The 18263-nt window shown below is 39.6% G+C and overlaps 1 protein-coding gene across 3 annotated transcripts in view; it reads right to left on the reverse strand.

The window, feature by feature from the left end:
- The window catches only part of EYA3 (EYA transcriptional coactivator and phosphatase 3), a 104489-nt gene that overhangs the window by 82899 nt on the left and 3327 nt on the right, over positions 1-18263 (reverse strand). For 2 of the 3 annotated variants that reach the window (XM_003989761.6, XM_006934473.5), the window contains exon 1: positions 14006-14155. The exons of the other annotated variant lie outside the window; for it this stretch is intronic. The gene's annotated coding sequence lies outside the window, so the exon portion shown is untranslated. Of the gene's footprint in view, positions 1-14005; positions 14156-18263 lie in introns of those variants that run through there. 3 annotated transcript variants of the gene reach the window in all.

The following is an 18263-nucleotide window of genomic DNA, read 5'->3' on the forward strand; positions in this document are numbered from 1 at the left end:
ATACTAAAACATCTAACATATCTAACATATTACTCAGAGTCCTTCATACTCAAGAGTCCTCCTTTGTGTAGACACAAATATCCAGCAGACCTATACTCCGTGATCTCCCTTAAAGCTCTATTTATTTATTTTAGAGACAGCAAGAGAGCACACACAAGCTGGGGAGAGGGGCAGAGGGAGAGACAGAATCTCAAGAAGGCTCCACACTCAGTGCAGAGCCCAACGTGGGGCTCCATCCCACGACTCTGTGATCATGACCTGAGACAAAATCAAGAGTCAGACACTCAACCAACTGAGCCACTCAGGAGCCCCAGGCTCTCTCTCTTTTAAGTGACCCTAAGAGAGCCCTTTAGCTCTCACAATTCAGGCGTCAGCACAAATCACATTTCTGTGGCCCAAAAAATTGCAACCAACTACATCTTCCAGGCTAAACTGTCTGTGGATAGACAAAAGCCATCACCATGCTGGTGAACTCCCTCCATAAATAAGCAGCCCAGCCAAGTGACTGTGGTAAAATTGGGAATTCTTCTGGTTACTTTATTTGGGAGGTATGCCTGACCAACATATCATGGTATTGTCAGCTGTAGGAATATTTATAGTAACTTTACACTTAATAGAATACTTATCTGAACTTACTGAGAATTTTTTTTTAATTCATTTAGTCTGTACCAAATTCTTAACAGAAACAAAACACTTTATTGGGAAGAGATTCTCTAAGAAGAATTGTTCTTATGATTTCTAATATTATTTCTCAGAAAATCATCCTTTGAAGTTGTCTATAAAACAATCTTTGGGGCATCAGGGTGGCTCAGCCAGTTGAGCATCTACCTCTTGGTTTTGGCTTGGGTCATGATCCCAAGGTCACTGAGCTCTGCACTGAGCATAGAGCCTGCTTACAATTCTCTCTCTCAGGGCACGTGGGTGGCTCAGTCAGCTGAGCATCCGTCCAACTTTGGCTTAGGTCAGGATCTCACGGTTCGTGGGTTCAAGCCCCGTGTCGGGCTTTGTGCTGACAGCTCAGAGCCTGGAGCCTGCTTCAGATTCTGTGTCTCCTTCTCTCTGCCCCTCCCCACCCCACCCTTCTCAAAAATAAATAAACATTAAAAAAAAAAAAAAAAGATTCTCTGGGGCACCTGGGTAGGGCTCAGTTGGTTAAGCACCTGACTTCGGCTCAGGTCATGATCTCACAGTTCATGAGTTCGAGCCCCACATCAGGCTCTGTGCTGACAGCTCGGAGCCTGGAGCCTGCTTTGGATTCTGTGTCTGTCTGTCTGTCTGTCTGTCTGTCTCTCTCTCTCTCTCTCTCTCTCTCTCTGTGCCCCTCCCCACTTGTGTTGTGTCTCTCTTAAAAATAAACAGTAAAAAAAAAAAAAAAAAAAAGATTCTCTTTCCCTCTCTAAACAATAAAAACTAAAATATTAAAATCAAATACTATTTAATAAAAATTAACAAAAACTTTTCCCCATAAGCTTCCAATAAAATAGGGAGATGTGTTCTATAGGAAAAATTCCAAAACCAGGGTAAAAAGTATTGAAAAGGAATGAGTTCATCTGAATTAGATTTGTCAAAGTGAGTTTAATAATAATCCAAAGTTCTACTACGTTCCTTCCAACTCTCCATTTTAGTAACTTGTCAGTCACAAGCCTAAGAATTTAATGTATAGAGAACCAGACTCCATGGAACTCAAAACCCCCCAAATTTTATCTTCATCCTCTCTTAAATCTGTGAAGTTAACTAAGAGAATCACAACTTTTTTCTGCAGGTGCTACAGACTGATACATGGTTTATACCAACATGAATATCCTATGTATTGCTTCCACTTACATAGAAAAATTTGTACCCTACTTCATCAAAATTCACAAGTCAAAACTCTACATATCATTCTATAAACCTGTATACCACGTTTATACATCAATTAGCTCTCCATTATTCAGATAAAATTTATCTTACACCATACTAACAGAACTAAGTCTTTTGAAATGTATGTCCTTACCTGTAAGAACTATAAAATCTAAGTTAGGTTCTTTGATCCATGTTTTATTTCTCCAAACTTATTTACTCCTTCAAGAATCCATGAGCCAAAAATTCAGTGCTGTCATTTCAGCACAGAATGAGGAATAGGAAAGGTTTCCTTTTTCATATTAAAAAATTTTTAATTCCAGTGTAGTTAACATACAGTGTTGTATTAGTTTCAGAATGACAGTGAAGTTTTAACACTTGTTATTTTACAATTTTCAACCTAATTCACCTCTGTCGGAGGCAAGTTTGGCAAGCTTAGAGCACTGACTCTGGAGCCAGACTACTTAGGTTCAAATTCTAGCTCTGCACTGATGAGTGCTGTGGGAGTTTAATTATTCAACTTTCCTGTGCTTCAGTTACCTCATCTGTAAAATGGGAATAATAATAATAACATATTATCTTTGTCATAAGGTTTAAATGAGTTAATATTTGTGAAGCTCTCAGAATAGTGCCTGGCACCATAGTAAACATGACAAAGCTGTTTGCTGAAGAAAAATTAAATAAATAAATATCTTAGACATGAGACAAATTCAGGAGGGAAATCTGGTCTTGAGTGAAAGTCAACTCATTAACTAGTTGCTCTTAGTTTTTCAAAGGGAAAAATATTAAAATTATTAAGGATAAGGCCCAAATAGCAAGAGATTCCTATGAGAGATTAACAAGTTGGACCTGTAGTTTTGCTTTTGTCACGTGGCTTGATTCCACACACCCTACACGAGAACTTTCCCTATAAGTCCTTTGCAAGGAAAGTGGTTTTTAAGCTCCTGGACAATAAAACATTGAATGTCAATCACATCCTATTACTTAGCAAATACACAGAACTCATCATGGTCACAAATACTTTCAGGAGATCCAACTGTGAGTTGTGAGTTATTAATAGCTAACATTTATGGAATGTTTTTTATGGGTCAGACACTGTTCTAAGTACGTTACATGTATAATTCATTTAATCCTCTCAGTAAGTCTGTAAGATAGGTACTATTGATTGTTATTACCATTTTAGAGATAAGAAAAAGTACAGAGAGTAACGTGGCCAGGGTATTTACCTAGTAAGTCACCAACCTGGAATTCAAGCCCAGGCAGCCAAGCTTCAAAGCCTGAGGTTTCAAACCACAGCTATGTGCCATTCAATATGAAACATCACAGACAGGACTGATGACTTTAAAAAGCTGACCAAGCTAAAAATCTATGCTATGTCACGCTATTCACAAGCCAGATAATGAGAAGATACTAAGGCAAGTTTCCTTCTTTATCCTCTCTCATTTTTGTTCTCCCAGGCCTCCCAAGTGAATATGAGTTAATAAAGTGAAGTGCTTTACACAGTGCCTGGAACATAGTAAGTGTTCATTAAGTGTTAGGAGGAGGTGATGATAAAAACAGTAGAGTATGTTGCTGACCCTGCCTCACTCTAATGGCTATGATATGCTAGGAACTGCTGAGATCTCTACTACCTTTCCCCCTTTATGATTACAGAAAAGGAGTCGGGACAATACATACACGCAGTCCACTCCAACCGTGTTACTTTCACCTGACCATATACACAAGAGACACTGCTTCACTGCTCAGTTCTCTTTTCCGGTTTACAAAGACTGGATTGGGGCCAGAAGAAAGTAGAATAAAACAGCTTTGTAACCTTTGGACTAGTTGCTAAGAGCAGAAGCAAAGTTCGCAAAACGCAACTTCATCAACTTCAACTTTTGACTATAAGATGGAACCTAGCAAATGATTCTCATGATGGAAGCTCTGCATGTGACCAAGCGTTTTCAACCTCATGATTCTATATTATTGCAGTCTTTAAAATGATGTGCCTAACCACAGTAAAGAACAGAGATGACAGCAATGACAATCAGGGCAATAGGGTCTCCCTCTCAAATGTTCTGCAGTTATTTAGATTAAAAGCTTAACAGAATCAAGATACATTTCAGAGAGAAAAAAACTAACAAACCCAAACATTTTCAATTCCAAAAAACAATATTAGAAAAAAATCTAGCAGTCATTCGAATTTTTCAAACTCCAGGTATAATGCATTAATGTTGTCTTATTAACTTAGTGAAGACTAACAGTTTTTAATGAAATACAATAAAGCAAAATAGAACAGAAAATATTACAATGTATCACCAGTAGTAAAGATAATATTGTTCCACAAAACTTCTGTTTCAATTTTAAACATTAATATGTACATATACATGTATAAGTACTGGATAATGTATACATACGTGTGTAAGTACTGGGTAACAATGAAAAAATGCATCTTATAGTGGGTCATGATAAAAAAAAAATTTGAAAGCCACTTTATCAGAGTATAAAAAACTGACCAGTCAAGGAGGAAAATATCCACTTCAAACTACACAGGAAATAACATTCAGAGTTCTGGTGGTTCTCTTAGTTAAAAAAAATTTTTTTTTTCATTTTGTTTATTTTAGAGAGAGAGAAAGAGAGCTGGAAGGGGCAGAGGGAGAAAAAGAAAATCTTAAGCAGGGTCCACACTCAGTGAAGAGCCGCAGAGCCAAACTCAAGGCTGGATCCCACAACCCTGGGATCATGACCACAGTCTAAACCAAGAGCCGGAGTCTAAACCAAAAGTTGGTTGGGATGTGCAACCAACTCTTAATTAGGTTTTTAAAGGCAACCCTTTACTCTGAAAAAGAATTTAAAAAGGAGAAGAAAACCATCTATAAGAATCAATAGTGTAACAGTTACTCCAAATAAACAAGTTTCACAGAATGTGAGGTGCCAACACTAAATAAATATATACTAACAGGAGATACACAGGAATGAGAGAAAGCAAACATTTTCAGTTCATCTAGCTATTAAATGCCACACCAATATTAGAGATGGCTTATACTCTTCGCAAAAGCTCTCATTCCCAATCTCAAGAACACTTATTCATCAGTTATCTGATAGCTGCTTCCCAACCTACAGCAAAGATTTGGTAAAAGGGAAAAGTAGATTTGAAAAGTTCAGTGAAGTAATAACACACTGATTCCTGGAGAATGTGTTTTGTTTTTTTTTTTAAACGTTTATTTATTTTTTGAGAGAGCGTGAGCAAGGGAAGGGCAGAGAGAGAGAGGGAGACACAAAATCTGAAGCAGGATCCAGGTCTGAGCTGTCAGCACAGAGCCTCACACAGGCCTCGAACCCAAGAACCTTGAGATCATGACCTGAGCTCAAGTCGGACATTCAATCGACTAAGCTACCCAGACGCGTCCTGGAGAATGTTTTTTAATAAGACAGGTATATACTACTTTTTACCCTAAAATGTTCTCTAAATTCTGAAATTTTCTAAAAAAACAAATCATATACACATTTTGGATTATGCTGTCGACAGAGAGTGAAACTGCCATATTAATATTATCAATCGAGTAGGAAAAAATTAACATTATTGTGTTAAATTAAAATTCCCTCTTATTTTAGGGGCGCCTGGGTAGCTCAGTCGGTTAAGCGTCCGATTTCAGCTCAGGTCATGATCTCATGGCTTGTGAGTTCGAGCCCCGCATCGGGCTCTGGGCTGACAGCTCAGAGCCTGGAGCCTGTTTCAGATTCTGTGTCTCCCTCTCTCTGGCCCTCCCCTGTCCACACTCTGTCTCTGTCTCTCTCAAAAATAAATAAACATTAAAAAAATTTTTTTAATAAAAAATAAAATTCCCTCTTATTTCGAAAAAAGGAGGAACAATAGGTGAAACTGACCTAAATCTTTTTCAACTACTATGGAAACTTAAGAATAAAGTTCAATTCTACCTAAGAGCTAATCATTCTAATTTATTCCCATAGTAACAGTGCTGCTAGCAGAAACAATTTTCCTAAATTCAGTAATTGCTACATTATTAAATTTCAGGTGAAAAAAAAACTATTGAAATTTTAGGAGATAAACTAATTATCAAACCCATATATAAAAAAGAATTGTTTCTGAAACAAAAATTAAATGTTTAAACCAAAATAAGGAATATTCTAAATCATCATAGCAAAGCTTCTCAGATCCATATTTTTCCCACCAAAAAGAAAAAAAAATCAAGACAAAAGCTACTATGAAAAATGGTGTACTGAATTAATGTCTGAATAAAAGGAGTTAATATATAAGAAATAAAATTAGTATCCCTAACCAAGTGTCCCTTCTTACCAGAAAATAACTACAGTTTTCTTCTGCTAACCAGATTCCATGATTCTCAATTGTTTCAAAAACTCAGAAAAATAACTTCTCATATCTCAGTCCCAGACTCCTACATTAATTAAACTACACTTCAAATGATATAAAATCATCTCCTTCCCTTAGAGATGCAATAAGAATTTTTACATTTGGGAATAATAAAAGCACAAAAGAAGTAATATTAATATAATTAGTAATATTCTGAATGACTACATGCATTTTTTAATTTATAAAGGAAATGGTTTGTGAAAGTTCTCCTCGTTTCTAAGTCAAACTAAAAACACTCCTCTTTTCTAAGAAAAACTAAAAACGCTAATTTAAATATATTAATCTCAACATAACAGTCCTAAGGAAATGGAAGTACTTAATTTTGCACAAATTTCCAACTTTTCCAAATTTACTACAGGTAAATCAGAAATCTCAGTTTGTTTTCTATTTCATATTTCGAAGTTGTTAAATTCATAGTGGACACATTAAGATTTCAGAATTTAAGACTATTACATAAATTTAATACTCTGCAGATCAAAGAAAGGAAGTATAATAAGATCAAGAGGTAGGACATTTTAGGGGCGCCTGGGTGGTTCAGTCAGTTAAGCATCGGACTTCAGCTCAACTCATCATCCCATGGCTTGTGTGCTCGAACCCCACTGACAGCTCAGCCTGGAACCTGCTTCTGATTCTGTGTCTCCCTCTTTCTCTGCCCCTCTCCAGCTCACGCTCTGTCTCTCTCACTCTCTCTCTCAAAAATAATAAACATTAAAAAAATAAATAGAGGAAGACATTTTAGTAATATAGAATACATTTTATTAAATATGCTACCTTTTCTCCAAATAACTCAAAAGTAACCAACTTCCACACAATAATTTTTTAAAGAGGGAAAGATATGGTCCTGCTTTCCTTTTTTAATACGTGATTTTTGCCATCTAAGAAACACAGGTGGTAAAAGGGTTTGCAATTTGCCTTAGGCCAGCCCATGTAAAACCCTCTCTAAGGTTCCCAAGCCTAAAGTGGTCCTCTGATAACAGTTTCCGGCAAACTGGATTTTTAACCTTAACCTACAAAGGAAGAAATCACTAAATTAGTAAAACGCTGTACAAAAAGGTCATGAACTCTAAAGCCAGAAAAACTAAGCTCAAATCCAGCTCTCTGGCTAACTAGCTGTGTTACTTTGGGCAAGTTATATAACTTCCATGCCGTGGTTTCCTCATTGGTAAAATGGAGATAAGAACAGTATTGACTTCACAGTGTTGTACAGCTTAAGGAGTTCATACGTGTAAACCACTCAGAGTAGTTCCTGGCACATAGTAAGAGCTATATAAAGCTGCTTTTATTTTTTACTGTTTTACCAACACAGATTTTTACAGTTCAGTTGCGAAAGTTTCCCAAATGAAATTTATTTAATTGTACCTATAAAAAAACAATATAATTTTATATTAAACAGTGATGCAAATTAATGTAAGAACCTTAAAATCAAATAATGATGAGAAATCACTGTTTTGAAAACAATAGAAAATCACAAAATCTAGCTTAAAAAAATCATATACAATTGTCACTGAGAAGTGACATTTTCTTAGGATTAAGCTTATTTTAATTCTATTTTCTTCTTTTTTTTCTACACCCTGGTGATACAGGTTATGTTAAATCTTATGGTTTAATTCAAATATGTACAAAGAAAACCAAATTCAGGATTTAAGTGTAAATGCCAGCCTTATGTATAATGCTACCTAGTTCACACGAACAGCCTATATACGTATTACTAAAACTGTACATAGTAGGTACCCAAAAGAAACTTGCTAAAAGAAATATATTCTTTTTGCCCTATTTTCTAGGGCAAATAAAAGTAAATCTACCTAGTACAAATATTAACCAAGCTGATAAGTTAAAGTGCATCCAACACAATCGGTAGTAAGATCTGTAAGATATTAAGTACTATTTTTTTATTTTTCTTTTTGTTTTGTTTTTTTAATTTTTCCACCCAAATTTTGGAATCATTTGTTCCAGTTCTGTGAAAAATGCCACTGGAATCTGTAGATTACTTTGGGTAGTATGGACATTGTAACAATATTAGTTCTTCCAGTATATGAGCATGGACTATCTTTCCATTTATTTATGACATCTTCAGTCTTTTTATTTTTTATATAAAAAAAATTTTTTTAATCTTTATTTATTTTTTAAGAGACAGAAAGAGACAGAGCATAAGTGGGGAAGGGGCAGAGAGAGAGAGGGAGACACAGAATCCAAAGCAGGCTCTAGGCTCTGAGCTGTCAGCACAGAGCCCGACACATTTTCAGTTTTTTAATCAATGTCTTACAGTTTTCTGTGTACAGGTATTTCACCTCCTTGGTTAAATTTACTCCTAGACATTTTATTCTTTTTGATGCCATTGTAAATGGGATTGTTTTCTCAGTTCTTCTTTTTTTAAAATCTTTATTTTTGAGAGAGAGAGAGAGAGAAAGACAGTGTGTGAGCAGGGGAAGGGCAGAGGAAGAGGGAGACACAGAATCTGAAGCAGACTCTAGGCTCTGAGCTGTCAACACAGAGCCCGATGCAGGGCTCGAACTCATGGATTGCAAGATCATGACCTGAGCCAAAGTCAGACGCCCAACCAACTGAGCCACCCAGGAGCCCCTCAGTTACTCTTTTTTGATAGTTCATTATCAGTGTGTAGAAATGCAACAGATTTTTGTATACTGATATTTTATCTTGCAAATTTACTGAAGCCATTAATTGTAACAGTTTTTTGTGGAGACTTTAGGTTTTCTACAGGTAGAATTAGGTCACTTGCAAACAGTAACAGTTTAACTTATTCCCTTACTAACTTGGATACATTTTCTTTTCCTTTTTCTGCCTAATTGCTGTGGCTAGGACTTCAATACTATGTTGAATAAAAATGGTGAGAATGGACATCCTTGTCTTGTTTCTGATTTTAAAGAAAAAGCAGTTGACTATGTTTGTGATGGGTTTGTCACATATGGTCTTTGTTATATTGAGGTATGTTTCCTCTATTCCTATTTTGTTAAAAGTTTTAAATCATGAGTTTTACAATTTCAATGGATGTTGAAAGGTTAGGACTACTTATACATTTCCTTTTTTGCTTTAAAATACTACTATGGGGCACCTGGCCGGCTCAGTCGGTGGAGTATATGATTCTTGATAATCTCAGGGTTATGAGTTCAAGCCCTATATTGAGCATAGAAATTACTTAAAAAAAAAAAAAAAAAAGTAAAATACAACTACATATTTAAAAGAAGAAAACAGTAAAGTTTTCTTAAAAACATAAAATTTTATGAAGTCCATATTTCAAATATGTTTTTAAATATACTACAAATAAAGAAGATACTCTAATTATTTTTACATTTAATAATTAGATACCTTAGGACTTAGGTTGATGGGACCAAATAAAAATATTGAGATGATGATGTGGTTGCTGCTCCATTATCTATGTTCTCTGTCAATAAGACATATTAATAAGGCAGTTTGTAGCTTAAGCCATATATTCTGTATAAGAACATACACCTGTATTTTTAAGTTAATCGGCAGAAAGTCCACCTATTTTCAACTTTATTACAAATATAATAATTAACCCCCTAATATAAATGAATGTAGGGGAAGAATAAGCTTTTCCTAATATTCTTAAATGCATTTTGAACTTTAAAAAAAATGTTTATTTTGAGAGAGAGAGAAAAAGAGCATGCACAGGAGAGCAAGGGGAGGGGAAGAGAGGGAGGAGAGAATCCCAAGCAGGCTCTGTGCTGTCAGCATGAAGCCTAAAGCCGGGCTCAATCTCACAAACCATGAGATCATGACCTGAGCCGAAATCAAGAGTCCAATGCTTAACCATCTGAGCCACCCAGGCGCCCCACTTTGAATTATTTCTATGTTGAACTATTCTACGTTAACTATTTTGAACTAGTCTTCCTCCATTTAAAATACACATAAGTTAAGATATCTTCTTGTTATATGTAGAACACAAAAATCTCTTAGACAACTACCGAAAAAGAAGTTCTATCAGCCTTTTATCTGAAAGCAAAACAAAAAGAACGAAGTTATGAAGTGGTTTAGTCAGATCATAGAAACCATCACACCACAAGGTAAGGATGTGGTGTGGGTGTACTTTGTTTCTTATATTTTTAATATTTTTTTAACGTTTATTTATTTTTGAGACAGAGAGAGACAGAGCATGAACGGGGGAGGGGCAGAGAGAGAGGGAGACACAGAACCGGAAGCAGGCTCCAGGCTCTGAGCCATCAGCCCAGAGCCCGTCGCGGGGCTCGAACTCACGGACCGCGAGATCGTGACCTGAGCTGAAGTCGGCGCTTAACCGACTGAGCCACCCAGGCGCCCCAGTTTCTTATATTTTTAAAGCTGCATTTTCCTTAAAACATATCCTAGGGTTCAAGAATAAAAGTTTAAATATGTAAAACATACAGTAACAAGTAAAATGACAAAAAATAATCAAAAATAATTGAACCAAATAAAAACAGAAAACCTGGTATGCATAAACTAATATGAGAAATTTATTTTAAATGGAGTCCTCAGGGTTACAAAATAAGACTGCCAAACTAAAGGAGAAATGTCTACGGAAAACTGACATCGATTCCTCTCCTGAGCTTTACAAACACATACACTGAGCTGTCTCTAATGATAATTTTTGTTGTTGTTTGGAAGCTGGGTAGGACATGCACACTTTTCAGAAATTAGAAAGTCTATTAGTGTTTGGTAGGAAGGCAGAAGCACGAACACAAATGCTCCAATGAGACCACAGGATGTTCACGTAAAGGCTTTTAGGCAGCATTCATATCATAATGGGCTAAAACGATTTTAGAAGAAAAGAGAGAAAGAGACTCCCTAAGACTTTTCAACTTTTACTTCTGCACAACAGTTTCTTTCTAGGGGCCATCTTTGAAGGCAGCCTTGAATTTAAAAATCTGTCATAAATTCCTTCTCCTAGAATTCATTCCTATGGCACAAATGTATTGAAATGAACCACTAGGGGCGCCTGGGTGGCTCAGTAGGTTAAGCTTCCAACCGACTTTGGATCAGGTCATGATCTCACAGTTTGTGAGTTCGAGCCCCACTCTGTGCTGACAGTACAGTGCCTACTTGAGATTCTCTGCCTCCTTCTCTCTCTGCCCCTCCCCTGTACTCTCTCTCTCTCAAAAACAAATAAATAAACTTAAAAAAAAAAAAAAAAGAAGAAGAAATGAACCACTAAATACTACACTGTGCTCTCTGGCCTACAACTTTGAGAGAAGTAAAACCCACTTCTCTGAGTGCATGACTCTGAGTACAAGCCTTCTGTATTCGTAAAAACTGACCTTGGAAAAATCACCAATTCTTTAAGTCTTGATTTCCTTATTTGTAAAATAAAAGGGTAAGTTTGAGCTCTACAGAACCCTCCAGCTGTAACCTGTAGAAATCCATCTACGTTTAGACTTAGACATGCTCAAGAAATAGAAAGTTCAGAAGAATGTGGAAAGATGGTCTTGCATCAATCCAAATATAAATCTATCTATGGAGTGCCCATGGCTAAAAAAAAAAAAAAAAAAAAAAGTCCACAAACTTAGAGGTAAAGAAGCAGTTAGAGGGAGTCAGCCCATACTCACTGGGGTTAGTTTTTTTTTTTTTTTTAATTTTTTTTTTCAACGTTTATTTATTTTTGGGACAGAGAGAGACAGAGCATGAACGGGGGAGGGGCAGAGAGAGAGGGAGACACAGAATCGGAAGCAGGCTCCAGGCTCTGAGCCATCAGCCCAGAGCCTGACGCGGGGCTCGAACTCACGGACCGCGAGATCGTGACCTGGCTGAAGTCGGACGCTTAACCGACGGCGCCACCCAGGCGCCCCACTCACTGGGGTTAGTTTTTAAGGATGTGAAATGAGGAGACCCAGGTTGAACAGAAGCTGGAGTTTCCAATGTAGGTGCTGGGGAGAAGGTATGGGTAAAGGGCTTCCCTCAGCAGTTAGATAAGGACTGAAAACCACCCAAAGGGTCCTTCTCTGTGGCTTCTAGGACTAATATGGCCAAGCTCCAAAGTCCCTTGCTAAAAATAGCTGAAGGGAGCAGCCCCATTCTGGAATGAGCAAGGTCTATGCCCTGCTTGTGTATGTATATGCACCATATAATGAGAGAAACTCTTCTCTAACTCACCAGTCAAACGTGAAGCAGACACTTCACTTAAATACTAAATCTCAGAGCACAATTTATATTTCAAAAGCAGATCACAGAAAAGTATTTGCAATCAAATGCCAGACATACACCACAAACACTGGAAAAACAGAAATAAAAATTATCCAACGCTGTGTCTCAAAATATACCTCGGATCACAAAATCTGAGACACTAACCCCTATTAAGTCCAATCTCTTCATCTTGGAGGTGACTAAAAGCCATCAGAGAAACTTTAAAAATTTAAGAGAAACCTAACTCTCAAATGAGAAAGCGATGGTTTTTAAGACTAAGGTGGAGGGGCGCCCGGATGGCTCAGGCCTTGATCTGGCAGTGGTGAGTTCGAGCCCCCCGTCGGCATCTGCGCTGACAGCTCAGAGCCTGGAGCCTGCTTGGGATTCTGTGTCTCCCTCCCTCTCTCTGCCCCTCCCCCGCTCGCACTCTATCCATCTCTCAAAAATAAACATTAAAAAAAAAAAAAAAGACTAAGGTGGAAACAGTAAGGAAAAAATAAAAGAACAGTCGAAGTAATAAAGTAGTGTAATGGCTGGCTTATGAAGAAACAGGAAGAAAAACAGAAAACTTGTCAATACGGTAAAAACGAAGAAACCATCTGTAAGAGGTTAAAGATAAAGGTGCATTTGCACCCGGAGTTCAATTAATGAAAACGTACTCTGAAACTACTAGAGTGCACTCTTTGGCAGAAAACGTTTCAGTAACTCTAAAATTTCTGGCAAGGAGCTTGTAAATCTGGGGCTAAAAATCTCCCAAGAAACTCTTGTCTTCTGTCATAGCACCTGTCCTGTAAGCAAAGCCCATGCAGAACACAGAGCTGATCGTCCGCATTTTTGCCTCAACTGTGCACATCCACTCTCATGGGGCGCAAAACACAAAAATGACAGCACGTCCTCATGGCCTGTCAGTTAACAAGACCACACAAGCCCAATCGCTAGCTGTTCCGTGTGCCTGCCACCTGTTAGCCTGCTCCAGAGAGAGCCCCCCAAACTGTGGTCCAGCAAAGAAAAAGGGAACGCCTTTGTTGTTCCCTAACTACGGAAGCTACCAGAGTCTAACCCTACGCCTCAAGGCAAAACTTCCCCCAAGCCGGATGAATCGGCCGACACTGGGGCTTTGGCTAAGCCCCTCTCTAGCTAAGAAAAGGCGGGAGAACCCCAGGCGAAGCACAGATGTCACCTACTAGTCCCGGGAGGGGACAGGGATCGAAGGTGACGGAAGTTGGGGGGCCGGACCTAGGACCCTAGAGAGACGAGCTCAGTTTCGCAGTGGAGGAGGGGAAGCACAATGAGGAGGTGGGCCGTCCTGCTGCGGGAAAGAACAGCGAGAACCCCGGGAGGTGCTAACGTGAGAAGCAAAGGAAAAAGCGAGAGGCAGTGGTGAGGGAAGCGCTGAAGCGAAAGGCAAGAAACCCGGGCTTGTAACGGGGGGATGAGGAAAAGAGCGAGGCGAGAGGTGCGCGGAGGCCAGCAAAGCTAAGGGGGAGGTGAAAGAGTCGAGGCCGGCGAGGGAAAGGGCTGGAGTGAGGGAAGCACTGCAGGGACAAGGGACAGGCAAAGAAAACCCCCACCCACAGGGACCGGGACAGAACTCTTGACCCGTCCCCGTAACGGGCTGTACTCTACCGGCCGCACTCTGACCCTGTCGCGGCGGTGACTCACCCTAAGGTTGCAGAGGCCCCAGAGCAGGACATGGGTACCGGTCCAGACCCACAGCAGAACCCAGCGGATGGAGGAAACCGCGGCGTTAGCGTGACCCGGATGCGCATCCCTAGGAACCGGAAGTCAGCGGCCAGGGTCACCTCACCATCCACACCTCTTTCCGCCAGAAGCCTCTGGGCGCATGTGTCAGGCCTCACGGGGCGGGGCGGGGCGGGGCAGGGAGGCGCCTAGATCCCGCCCAATCCGCCGTTCCGGGAGCTCCGCCCCTGGTTACGCCCCACCGCGCGCCTCGGAGCGGCTGAGTGCTGAGGGGCTGGTGTCTTGCTTCGCCCTGGAACTGGTGGTGCTTCTGCGGCACAAGCAGCCACGACAAACACAAACAAAAAACCCAAAAACTTAACGCTTTCATATTTTTAGAAAGGCTTTTAGAATGCATGTAATGCTTGCCTCCCTAAAGCGATCGTGAGAAGAAATGCTGGTTGTATCTGGTAGTTTTAGAAAAAGTGCGGGAGGAAGAATGGGTGGGAAGTTTTGGAAGACGCTGGTGGGGAGGCGAACCCAGTATTGCTTTATTCCCAACGTCTATTGGTCTTACAGTACCTTCTATTGCGTGCACGCTATTTTATGTGATAATTTTATCAGAAACAAAATTTATAGATGCTTCACTAAGTTACTACCCAAATAGGAGCAGGTTTGAATTCAGGCGTGTGGAGACCTGAAATTTATTCAATTTGAGGGCCCTGTTAAAGAAAATCCAAAATTACAAATACAATATTAGGTATAAAAATGAGTCTTTGGAGTGAGAAAAGAAATTACAAATTACAAATTTTAAAACTTCACAAATAACACAAAATCCAGAAAAATTACACACTGCTTTTAAACTGATAACACCTCTAAAATACTTCTTTTCTACACTTTTTGGGCTGTATACTCTTTGATCACCTCTTCCTATGACAACTTATTAAGTAATATCATTTATTGAGATCCTTGACTCCTCTCTTTCACACCCTTCGTCTAACTCATCAGTGAGTTCTGCATCATCTGCCTTTAAAATTTGTTCAGAATCTGACCATTTACTGCCTCTACTGGTACAAGCCACGGTCGATGTGCGACTGCTTTTTTTATACGCTTCCTTTTCCACAATCTGTTAATACCACATCAACAGGCTTCTGTCAACACCCTAAGCAGATCCTGTCCCCGCTCCAATGGATTCCTGTTTCCAAGTGAAAACAAAAAATCCTTGTACTGCCCCAGAGGACCCTCAAGACGTGACACCACCTACCCACCCCCAAGTACAACTAACCTTATCTCCTACTCTCCATTATACCACCACGTCAAGGCACGTTGGGCTCTTTGCTATTCCTCAAACCTGCACGTGAACTCAGGACCTTCATGCTTGCTGATCTCTGCCTGGAATCTCTTCCCCCAAACACCTGCATCATTCACCAGGTCACCTCCTTTACATCTTTGTTCAAATGTTACCCTCTCAATGAGAACTTCCTTGCCACTGTATTTGTATTATTTATTTGTCTGTTTGTTTTATTTTGAGAGAGAGTGAGAGGCAGAGAGAGAGGGAGAGAGAGAGAATCTCAAGCAGGCTCCACACTGTCAGCATGGAGCCTGATGCGGGACTTGAACTCACGAATAACGAGATCATGACCCGAGCTGAAACCAAGAGTTCAACGCCTAAACCAACTGAGCCACCCAGGCATCCCCCTGCCACTGTATTTAAAACTGAAGCACCATCACCCTCCCCAAAATTTTTAGCCCAGTTTCCTACTTATTTTTTCTTGAATAACATTTATCCCATCTAACAATTTGCTGATGAATTTGGTTAAATGTCTTTCTCCCGCATATACACACCAAAATGTAAGCCCCAGGAGATGTCTGTGTTTGTTCACGGATGTATTTCAGCACCAGAGCCTAGCACATTGTAGGTGCCCAATATGTTTGTTGACTGAAGGGATAGATTGCCCATTTATTTGCTTTTGCTCATCTGAAACCATGCAAACTGAGCCACCATTTCCACCAGGGGGAGCCCGTGAGTAACCAATGTGGTATCCCCAGAAAAGTTACTCTGAAAGTGTGTAGTATGCATAATTCTAGAACAGAGTCACAGGAAAGCGCATAAATTCCTCCCCAGAGTAAAGACTGCTGTATCTACTAACAATAAAAACCCTCCGATGTCTTCACAATCCTTTAAGAATAAAATCTAGGTGTGCCTGGGTGGCTTATTCGGTTGAGCGTCTGACTTTGGTTCAGGTCACGATCTCACGGTTTGTGAGTTGGAGCCCGCATCGGGCTCCATGCTGACTGCGTGAAGCCTGCTTGGGATTCTCTCTCTCTCTCTCTCTCTCTCTCTCTCTCTCTGCCCCTCTTCCCTCGTGTTTCTCTTGTTTCTCTCTCTCTCAAAATAAATAAACTTTAAAAAATAAAATAAAATAGGGGCGCCTGGGTGGCTCAGTCGGTTAAGCATCCGACTTCGGCTCAGGTCATGATCTCCTGATTCGTGAGTTCGAGCCCCACATCGGGCTTTCTGCTGACAGCCCAATCCTGGAGCCTGCTTCAGATTCTGTGTGTGTCTCTCTCTGGCCCTCCCCCTCTCTCTCAAAAATAAACATTAAAAAAAATTTTTTTTAATAAAAATAAAATAAGATAAAATCTAAAAAAAAAAAAAAAGGAAAAGAATAAAATCTAAACTCTATACTATGATCCACAAGACCCTTCTTGACCTGTTCTCCCCCTCAGATGTTATGCTCAGCCTCCCTTTCCCTCACATACAGTTCCAGTCTCCCTGTCCTTTTTTCCTATGCAAACTTTCTTAGCTCAGAGCCTAAGCACGTACCGTTCCTCTTCTCTTGAACACTCTTCCCCAAACTTTCCAATGATTGCTTCCTTCTGCTACTCTCATTTTTACAAAAAAATTTTTAATGTTTATTTATTTTTGAGAGAGAGAGAGAGCATGAGCAGGGGAGGGCCAGAGAGAAAGAGACTGAGATACAGAACTTGAAGCAGGCTCCAGGCTCCACGCTGTCAGTACAGAGCCTGATATAGGGCTGGAACTCAACAGCAGTGAGATCATGACCTGAGCAGAAGTTGGACGCTCAACCGACTGAGCCACCCAGGCGCCCCTCTGCTACTCTCAGTTAAATTTCACCTTTGAAGTCTTCCCACAGGCCTCCCATGGCCTCCTGGCTGCTGTCTAAAGTAGCTCCTGTCTCCCCTTCACATGCTTTTTCTTCATGATCCCTCTCACTATCTGAAATTACCTCGTTTGTTTATTGTCCATCACTAGAAAGTAAGCACCATGGAGGTCTTTATCTCTCTTGTTCCCTGCTGATGTCTCAGTACTAGAAGAGTGATTGGCATACAGGAGGTGCTCAATACATAAAATCAGTAATTACTAATATTTATTGAAGATTTGCTGTGTGTTGCTTACTGTACATGGTAAATATATAAGTGCTCATGTTTCTTTTTCGATCCTCCCAACAAACTTAGGGAGTATTATGACTAGCTCCATTTTACAGATTAAAAACCTGAGGCACAGATAGGTTAAGGAACTTGCTCAAGGCCACACAACTGGCAAGAAGCAAACCCAAGGCTTGAACCCAGATCTGTGTGACTTCAGAGCCCATGATTTCTCTCAAACTACAGGAAGAGAAACGGGTAGCCACGTATGAATTCGTTTTACTTACTAGTTTCCTTTCTCTGATTTCAGGCATCTTCACTTAATATCATTGTCAGTAGAAGTGGAAATGTTTATTTTTTTTTTTTTTCCTGACCTATGTACCACTCTTGGGGACAGATATAAAGAAATATGCCAAAAAATATGGTTTTGTTCAAGTTGAGTTTAAATACTTAAATACTTGTTATTTTCTGTAGATTTGAAATATTTCAAATATTACATTCAAAATTCAATACATAAGAAAGGCTATTAAAATCGTCTAAACTGGGGCGCCTGGGTGGCTCAGTTGAGTGTTCGACTTCGGCTCGGGTCATGATCTCACAGCTTGTGAGTTCGAGTCCTGTGTTGGGCTCTGTGCTCACAGCTCAGAGCCTGGAGCCTGCTTCTGACTCTGTGTCTCCCTCTCTCTCTCTGCCCCTCCCCTGCTCACACTCTGTCTCTCTCTCTCAGAAATAAACATTAAAAAATTTTTTTAAATAGTCTAAAATATTATAGCCAGATCTTTTTTTTAAATTTTATTTATTTATTTTTAAGTAACCTCTACACCCAACGTGAGCCTCGAATTCATGACCT

Source organism: Felis catus, chromosome C1 (assembly GCF_018350175.1).
Source record: "Felis catus isolate Fca126 chromosome C1, F.catus_Fca126_mat1.0, whole genome shotgun sequence".
In the NCBI taxonomy this organism is placed as follows: domain Eukaryota; kingdom Metazoa; phylum Chordata; class Mammalia; order Carnivora; family Felidae; genus Felis; species Felis catus.